The 9,038-nt window shown below is 41.3% G+C and overlaps 1 protein-coding gene across 2 annotated transcripts in view; it reads right to left on the bottom strand.

Annotated features, from left to right (window-relative positions):
• The window catches only part of ALG5 (ALG5 dolichyl-phosphate beta-glucosyltransferase), a 47,738-nt gene that overhangs the window by 1,578 nt on the left and 37,122 nt on the right, over window positions 1-9,038 (bottom strand). The window contains exon 9 of one of the 2 annotated variants that reach the window (XR_004842748.1): window positions 7,358-7,482. The exons of the other annotated variant lie outside the window; for it this stretch is intronic. The gene's annotated coding sequence lies outside the window, so the exon portion shown is untranslated. The remainder of the gene's footprint in view (window positions 1-7,357; window positions 7,483-9,038) is intronic. 2 annotated transcript variants of the gene reach the window in all.

Here is a 9,038-nt window from a genome sequence, read left to right as displayed (position 1 = left end):
TTTTTTTTTTTTTTTGCTTAGAGTTGTATTTCAGATCGTGTAGCATGTGCATGTAGCTGTTGCATTACAACAGCTGAATATATGCTGGCGTTACCTGTGACCTGCTAAACCTATCGAACGATGTACCTCCCAAGAAGCAGGGCTCAGATACCCCACCTCTCCTTTCCCCTCTCCCCACGCACACTTTCAGACCCATCCCTGCGTAATTCCTCGCCCGCATGGCTTTCCAAGCCTGTGTCCTGGTTGCAAGGCTCCCCACTCCCCTCCTCCTGCCGGTGTGACTCATCACCTGTCACTCCTCTGCACCGCCTGGGCTCTGCTAATTCCATTTCTCGTTTGCCATTATCCCTCTCCAGTGCCTCATTTCCCATCCTGCCCCTTGTAAGTGCAAACGCCCTCCCTTCGCCTGCATACCGTGTAACTTCCCTTCTCAAATCCCATCCTGCAAAACACAGACCAGCCTTCTTTACTCATAAACCAAAACCTGATCTGAGAGTGTTGTCCTTTTTGGGGGTCTGTATTTTGTCTTTTTATGCCGGATAGCTCTGTAAAGAAAATAATCATGAAAAGGCTATGTAGAGAATAGTAAAGATTGGATGTAGCTGTAAAAGGGAAGGAAGGGTTCTAATTTCTTCTAGCACTGAAACTGTGCAAAACACACAGAATAACATGAATTTTCCACTTGGAGGGAACTGCAAGTTCCTAAGAGCTGTAAATACATCGACTCTGTGTACGTACTGCTCCAGGGCTCCAGTGAAGTACTGGCACCGTCCACCGCTGGACAAGAAATATCTGTTACAACAGCAGTGTCGTATGCTGTGCGATGGGGATGCTTCAAACGGCTCCAAGCACGCTGGCATGGGCACTAGAAGACTTCTAGCTACAGTATCGTGGATGTACCGTGCGAGTTGCATTTCCCCCATGGGCTTTCTCTAGGCAAAGACACATCAGGCACTTGCCTCTGGCAGGAGATTCTTGGGAATGACAACGTAGCTGTGGTTCTGCTGCCCGCTTTTGCCTGTGCCAGAGCCCTGGAAGGCGAGGGCTGTTGCTGTATTGCAGGGTGGAGCCAGACGTGCAGGGCAGCGTTGCTGAGAAGGAGAAGCTGACTGTTCAAGGAGCAGCAATTGCCATCTCACTCACCCAGTGGGTGCACGAACAACGAGCCCAAACCCTGCCAGGATGCCTAGCTCAACACCTTTTGCTCCCCTTCCCAGGGTAGGACTGGGTCAGCCCCAACCCCTCACCCTCGGGTTTGGCTAAGTCTGACATTGCTTGTGCTGTCTAGAAGCTTGGAGCTGGCTCAGTTTACCCTGCTGCTTATTCACGGGCAGTTTGGGTACCTCAGTACCCTAAGGTCTGAACAGTTTGGACACACCTGTATCAGGTTTAATAGTAAACACTTGAACCGTTAGGGAGTCTTCTGTCACACATCTTTCCACCACAAGCATGATAGAACATTTGCTCCTCACAACCATGATTCATGTTACTCCCATCAATCTCCTGCATGTTTAGGGCTTAAGATGCTAGTTCTCAGAAGAAAAACAGGTGGAAAAAGCAGCTGCAATCTTGCGCAATATGTTGGTGAATGCAGCATTGCAGAGGCTCTGCTGGGCAGCGGCGGTTCTCTGTTCCCTCACAGCAAAGGCATTAGAATTGCTCATCTCACCGCTCTTTGCTTCAGACTCTAAAAGTGAAGCTGTAAATTCAGAGAGGCAGAAGAAGGAGGTAGTCAGGCAGGTTTGGAGATGCATGCCTAAAGGGAGAGAAGGAAAAGAGGGAATCAGCAGTAGAGTGGACACATAAAGAAGGAGCACCCAAGAAGACTGTAAAGCAGTAGTTCAGAAATACTGGGAGACACAGAGGTGAGCAGGCTGAGTGTACTGCCACAAGAACGTGAATGCTGTCCCTTTTGGGTCAGGCGACCAGTAACATCTAAAATTTATCATTTAGCTTCACTGCACTTTTCATCCAGAGCTGAAAGAGGTGTCAAGAAGTGAATGAGCACACTGTGATACAGACAAATGAACTTAAAACGTTTGTGGTAACTTTCAATTACCAACCAAAAGAGAACCAGGAAAGCATTTGAACTGGCCAGGTTGCTAGAGATTTTAGAATTATAAAGGATAATTTTCTACCCAGCACCGTAATTGAGCTAAAGCTTTTTGTTACTGTGTGTACGTAAGTACCTGCTGAAGCAGCTGCAGAAGCCTGAAGTCATATTATCTGTGATTAAAGATTTTGGGGGCAAATTCTGCTCTGAGCTACAGGAACATAAATTTTAAGTAATTCCAGTGAATTTTGTCATCATCTTATATATCAAAACTCCATAGACTCCCTTGGTTTTTTCCTTTTCTTTGATCCACATACAAAGACTTGACTTCAGTCCACCAAATTCTTTACTGCATTGAGATCCAGCTACCTGTCTTGTTATTTGTGCTGAGTTTGTTCTCTCCTGTAGGGAGTAAGACTCTGAGATGCTCAGAACAATATGATCGTTGGGATGTCTTTTTACACCAAGAGATGTGGGTTGACCCCAAACTAGCTGTGATTAGTTTGAAGTGCAAGATCTTCCAGGTGACAGTCTATTGCGTCCTCCTCAGAACTATGAGACCATGTGGAGGAGGAGGACAGAGACAAACTACTTTTGCACTTCTTGTTCCTTTTGTGTAACAATGTTGATGACTTAGTAAACCTTAGCAGGCAAACTCTAGAAGGATTCTGTTTCTATCCTTTTTAGCCAGCACTGGCTGAGTCGTGTAATAAGAAATCACTTCCCTGCTGTTTGCTTGACCTGGCTGAAATATTTATGTGCCTCAGTCTCAGCTGGCAGTGGTTCAAGAACCACTGTAATCCCCTGCCTTCACTTCACCCTCTCAACTTCACACCTAATGTTGGGAAGAATCAGATGAACTGTCAGCCGTTTTGTCTGAGTCCACCCTTTATTTTACTAGCCTGAACAGTAGTTTTCTTGCTGCTGAGGATTTGCGTGGATGACAAGAAGCAGTATGGGAAAAAAACAGTATGCAAAGCTTCATAAACGGTAAGCATGAACCACTGTCCTCTGACTTCACACACATCCAGAGGTCCCAGGATTTCCCTGAACTTTGGCATCAAAGCCAATAGCTATGGCTGAGCTAGGGCAAATCTTCTGGAAAAAGACATAGATTTTGAAATTTTTAGTGATGGAAAATCCATTACAAGCCTTGCTAAGTTGTTCTGTGGTTAGGCTTATCCTTGCTGTAAAGAAAAATGGCTTTCTCTGCTCTGAATTTTTCTAGCTTCAGCTTCTAGCAATTTGATCTTATATCTTTATACACGAGGCCAAAAGCTCCTTATTGCTACATGTCTGTCCCTTTACAGCCTGTGCTTCTGCTACCGTTTCCTTCACACACCTGAGCATGGCCCTTAAGAGTGAATCACCTTAAGGTGATTAAATCATCTTAAGAATTGCTGGGCTCTCCTCTGAGACCCTTCCAAATTCTCAACATCTTTTTGAACTGTGGACATGAAGAACCCAGGGTTCTCCAGCTCTACCAGACATCAGGGGACATACACCGGGCTCAGACATCTTTGTTTATTATGTCTGCATTTCAACCTATAGAGATGACATTAGCATTTTAATAATTTTGGCTCTTGCTGAGATGATGCCCAAGATCTCTTTAGATTCCAGGTTAGACTCCCTATCTTCTCATACCTTTGCCTGTAAACATTCTTCACTCCTGCATGTCGCCTTAGTTTTGAGTGTGCAGAAACATGCACTGTTTTCTTGCACCAGGGTTACAAACAAGTACTGGAATAACTTCCCTGTGGGTAGGGGGGAATCTCTCTCCCTGAAGAGCAGATTAGGCAAAAATCTGTCAAAACAGCTGGTCCTTCCTTGGAAACGGGGAGGGATGGAGTGACCTTCAGATCCTCACCTGCCCTACTGACAATCTGACTACATCATCCCCTTGATTTTTTTTCTCTCCCCTTTTCAACAATGCCATAACTTTTGTCACTGGCAAAGTTCTCAGTAACAACTTCATGGTTTGTTCTGCATCATTGTTAAAAACATAGTTAAATGCTGTAAGGTTGAGAAATGACCTCTTTGAGCCCTCATGAAAAACCCATGAAGTTGGTAAAATTTTCCCCATTTATGGTGACATATTCAGACCTAGAAACTAGTCAGTTTTAAATCAATTTAGAATAATACAAATTAAATACAATTTACATTAATTTCCTAATTAAAATGTCAGCGTGATACTGAATACCTCTGAAAAGTCTTGTCATATCAAACCCATTTCCTTTACCAGCTAAACTTTTAATTCTGTTTCAATTTCACCAGATATTTTTGCTGACTGGTGGTACTTATGTTGTCCTCCCTTAATTCTTTAGTGGCTATGTAAAGTGTTCCACTGTTTTACCTGGAAGTGGTTTTAGCTCTAAGAGACCACTAATTACACCACCTATTTCATATATCTCTAAAAATGCTGTCATAGTATTAGCTGTCTTCTACTTCAATGTTCCTAGCCTTCCAAAATCTGTTGAAGCAGTGTGTGTCAGTCAGAGAGCTCCTCAGCACTCACATTTAAAATTCTTGAGAGCGAGGTGTCAGGACCTGATGATTTCAAAATGTCTTAAGTTAGGATTTGCTTTTTAAAATCATCTTCAGTTATCATTAAAATAGAAAATATGGTTTCACCTTGAAGTATAAGTAAAGTACCATTTAGCATTTTTTCCCAGGTACTTTTTGAAGTCTTCGATTTATTTTTCACAGTTCTATGATTTCCACCTTGTACTGATACAAATATTTGTTTGAATTACTTTAATTTCTGGGATGCTTAACTCCTTTCTTACTGTTAATTCTGCTAGCCATGGATATCTCCTCCTTTTGTTTCCATTATTATTTTTTTTCTAAAATCTCCTTTTTTTTTTGTCTCCTGTGCTTTATAGAATACATTTGCATTCATACCTCTTCTGAGCCCGTCTGTTCTCTGTTAACCAGAATAGACTCCGTTTCAGTTGGACTGTGATTTTTAAAGTATCTCCTAGAATGCTTTAAGCAGTTCCTAATTATTATTCCCTTTTCTATTTATTTTCTCTCTTTTCAGCTGATTTAGCTTTTAACTGGTTTTGGCTTTTTGAGACTGGGTTGTTGTGGTTTTTTTTTTTAAATTACCAAGAACACGTATGGCTGTCTGAACTGTCTTCTGGTCACACATCACAAATGCAATCAAGTCACGATACCTTGCACTTCAGCAATCTCTTTAATTTAGCGATAGATTTCTCTATCGCTAGACCAGTCAAGACTGAGTCTAACACGTATTCATTTCATGTTAGATGCAGAATTTTGGGGGCTAGGGAAGCCATCCTTAGTGAGCAGAACTTTTCGCAAGGAATTATTGATTTGACAGGATATCCTTCCTGACCCTTCCTGAAAGTAAATTTAAAAGTGAGTACATAAAGAGATTTTTCTCTTGGCTGTGTTATCAATGAAGAAGAGGTATGAAGAAGATCAGCATGTTTTGGAAATATTATGAGTGTGGTCATCTTAATGTGCCAATTTCAGTTCTTTATGGGCCTTTTTCCATTTGAAACTCAGCACAAACAATTCCATCTACAGAAGTAGGAAAAATTCCTTCACAGAAAGGGTTGTCAGGCTCTGGAATGGGCTTCCCGGGGAGGTGGTCGAGTCCACATCCCTGGAGATATTTAAAAGAAGGGTAGATGAGGTGCTTAGGAACATAGTTTAGTGGTGGGATGGCAGGGTTTGGTTAACGGTTGGACTTGACAATCTTAAAGGTCTTTTCCAACCTAAATGATTCTATGATTCTATAAGTTTGGTGCAAAATAGAAACAAAATACTTTTGTCTTTATAATGTTAAGGGCTGGGCATATGGAATTATTACCTTAGTCACCTGTCAACTTCTTAATAGTTCTCACCGTGTTTTATCTTCATAAACCAGCCATAGTGCAGCAATGATCCCTAAAAAGCCCTTGTGTGGTGTGTTTATTTAGAAGGTATGGTTATTTGGATCCTCACACACTTACGTGGTGTCTTCATACTCTTGCTGTAGAAAGGGGAAAATAATGGTCACAACTGCAGGCCAGTTAACATTTTGGGTTGGTTTTTTTTTCCCCTTTTCTCATGGACTTATTACCTCATTAACAAATGTCTCAAAATAGAGACTGTAAAATGTGTTGCACTTTCTGAGAAAGCCCATCTTGGAATGTCATTTGAAACTCTCTTCACTAAATGGTGTCCTCAGATTTTCCTCTCCAGATGAAAACATGAAAAGGTGTTCATAATTAATGTTGACGGCAAACATCTTCCTAATGATGTTTTATTGTAAAACACTCCCATGGTTTAAAGAAAAACAGTATATATGCCTTCCGGGGGAGGGGGGGAAGACATCTTTGTAAACTAGACTATTTAAAACACAAAATAAAATGAGAGGGGAAAAAAAAAAAAAAACAGTGATATCTGACAGACAAGAACATTGTACTGATAAGCACAGCTTATTTGTTCAGTGTTGGCATGAAAGCAGGATGGAGTGAATAGAAGGGAAAATGCCATTTGTATTAGAAAACTCACTGTATTTTAATTAAAAACTTGATTTATATGGATCAGATTTATCTGTATTTCCACTACCTGGCAGAAGTAAAAAGAGCCTCATAAACTTACAGTTGCTTCAAGCAACAGGGGTCAAGCAATGCATCATTTTACCATGTGTTTGCTTTAAAACAAGTTGGGGACAGACTGAATATTTTGCCTAGGGGTTCCAAAAAGAAAACCGTTGTGCTCCAATTGACTCCTTGCAAATACTCCAACAGCAGTTGTCTTGGAGATAATGAAGTTACTGCTACTCCGTAGGACCAGTAGCAATGGTTTGTTTGAAGGTCTGTGCCTTTCAAAGGGAGGTGAATTCGGTAATTTGTGCCCTGATTTAAAGTTGACTGCTGCTCATGGGAACTACCACCATTTTCAATAAGTTATAGATCAAGCAGTTATCGAGTAAGGATTGCAAGACTAAGCATGTGATAAATTCACTCCCCTGGGAATCACCTGGCACCAAATACCAGGCCCCACATTTAATCAAGTTATCAGAGAAGTTGGGTACATGAAAATCTGTTTTACTGAGTATCAGTTCAGTGACTATTTGTTAGACATGCAAAATGTACAAATCTTAAAGAATATTTTTATACCTACAAACATTTTTTAACCCACTCAATGGCTAAGATGAAATACTTTGAGATAGTGCATTAGTCTTACAGCTTCTAGTCTTATCATAAAAAAAAAAAAAAAAAGAGAAATAGGGGTAGAAGAAGCTGTTTTCCTATGGAGGAAAATAGATCAACATTTAAAGAATCTTACCACATTTGCATTTAAGGGATGTACAGGGGTGCATATGCTGTTGCCTTTTTACGATGTCCCTTCATCGTTTTCCACCTTCCAGTTCATATCCCAGAAAAATTTCCTCATTCCTTGCATGGGGAAATCTGCCCAACCGAGTGTAAAATGAACCTTTTTTTCGTTGTTTTGTGGCTTCCAAAGTTCTACTTCCCTCCTTCACAAGACTTAAAGGCACCATATTCTACAAACTAACACATTTAGATTCAGTGAAACCCTATGTTACTGCACACTAATGCAATAATGAGAAATGTAATTAAAGTCACTACTATAATAACATCTTATCGGAATGCACAATGAAGATAAACTTGCTTATTCCAGAGACAGAGGGCTTATTGCATAGGAAGCAGTCTGTTCTGATGGATTCTTTGATCTACAACCGCTATCTTTGTTAACTGGAGGGGTGGGGAAGGGCTCGGTATATATTGCCACGTTTTCCTTCAGCTGCCAAGAGAAGAATAATTAAAAATTAAGGGGGGCTTCAGGATCAAAGAAATGGAAAAATTTACGCTGCCTAGTGAACAGGCCAAGGGAAAAAGTTTTTAAAAAGATCTTCATTAGTAAATATTTAGAAGGCACAGATGCTGAATAAACACCTCATTTAGCTACAGACTTCTCCAGAACAATTACTGCATGAAAAAAATCAAGAGACTCAAAAGAAAAATAAAGCTAGGTTGGTGGCAAGTATGTAAACTGTGTCTAGAAATACCACAGCTATGCGAAAGGTATCAGGTTTTCTTCATAAAGGGCAAGAAATTACTCTGACTCATCCCTCCATATTTTGTACACAAATGAGACTGGATGGCAACTGAAAGCCTCAGAGGCATTTCAGAAGTCAGTCCCTGGGAACTGGGGGAGATAAGTTTCAGCATACTGGCCCTTGGCACCCTGTATCTCAAACTGGGACGTTCTGCTAGCTCCAGTCGCTTCCAAAGGAGGCACTAACAAGTGCAGGGATATAGAGAAGAAAAGGAGTGATTTCTTTTTTCTGCTTAAGGCTTGCCAAAGCTAGAGCACAGCATTAATAGTTTATTCCAGATATTTAAACACTCAGTGCATGGGTCCATGTTTGCAGAGTCCAAGTGGAAATGACTCAGCACGCAAAAAAGAAAAAAAGAGCAGGCTGCCCTGTTGTAATTCACATAATTAAAATATTCTCCCTAAATGCATTACATCTCCCCCCACACATCAAAGGCTTGTGTTTCCTCAAACTCTCCATTTACATTCAGGGAAGCCAGAGTTCTTAATAGAGAGAGAGAAAATATGATGTGGCCTGGGCATCTCTGCCTTGGTGTGGGTAACAAATCCCAACACGGTGTAAAATACCCAGTCCCAGGCAAAGATGCCTTATATTTAATATATAGTGCAGCAGTCATGCAACTCAGTTACCCTTTGCTGTACTCAGGCCGGTATGTCTAACTCAGCTTGTCTGTTAGCCTGGATTGACATGTGCCTGCAATAGGGCACCTAGGTCCTTGAACGATCTAGACCACTGGCAGCCCAGCTGGGTAGGAAAACTAGGTTGCAGGTGTTAAGGAATCGGCACAGGAACTTATGTCCTTAGCTGGTGGGTTTTAAAGGCTTCCCGGGGGCGAGTGATTTTTGATTTACTCAGTTTTTGAAGGTTGGGGGGGGGGAAATCCGG

Source organism: Egretta garzetta, unplaced genomic scaffold (assembly GCF_000687185.1).
Source record: "Egretta garzetta isolate BGI_Z169 unplaced genomic scaffold, ASM68718v1 scaffold40, whole genome shotgun sequence".
NCBI lineage: Eukaryota > Metazoa > Chordata > Aves > Pelecaniformes > Ardeidae > Egretta > Egretta garzetta.
The sequence above is the reverse complement of the archived record's forward strand: the minus strand, read 5'-3'. Positions and strand labels throughout refer to the sequence as shown.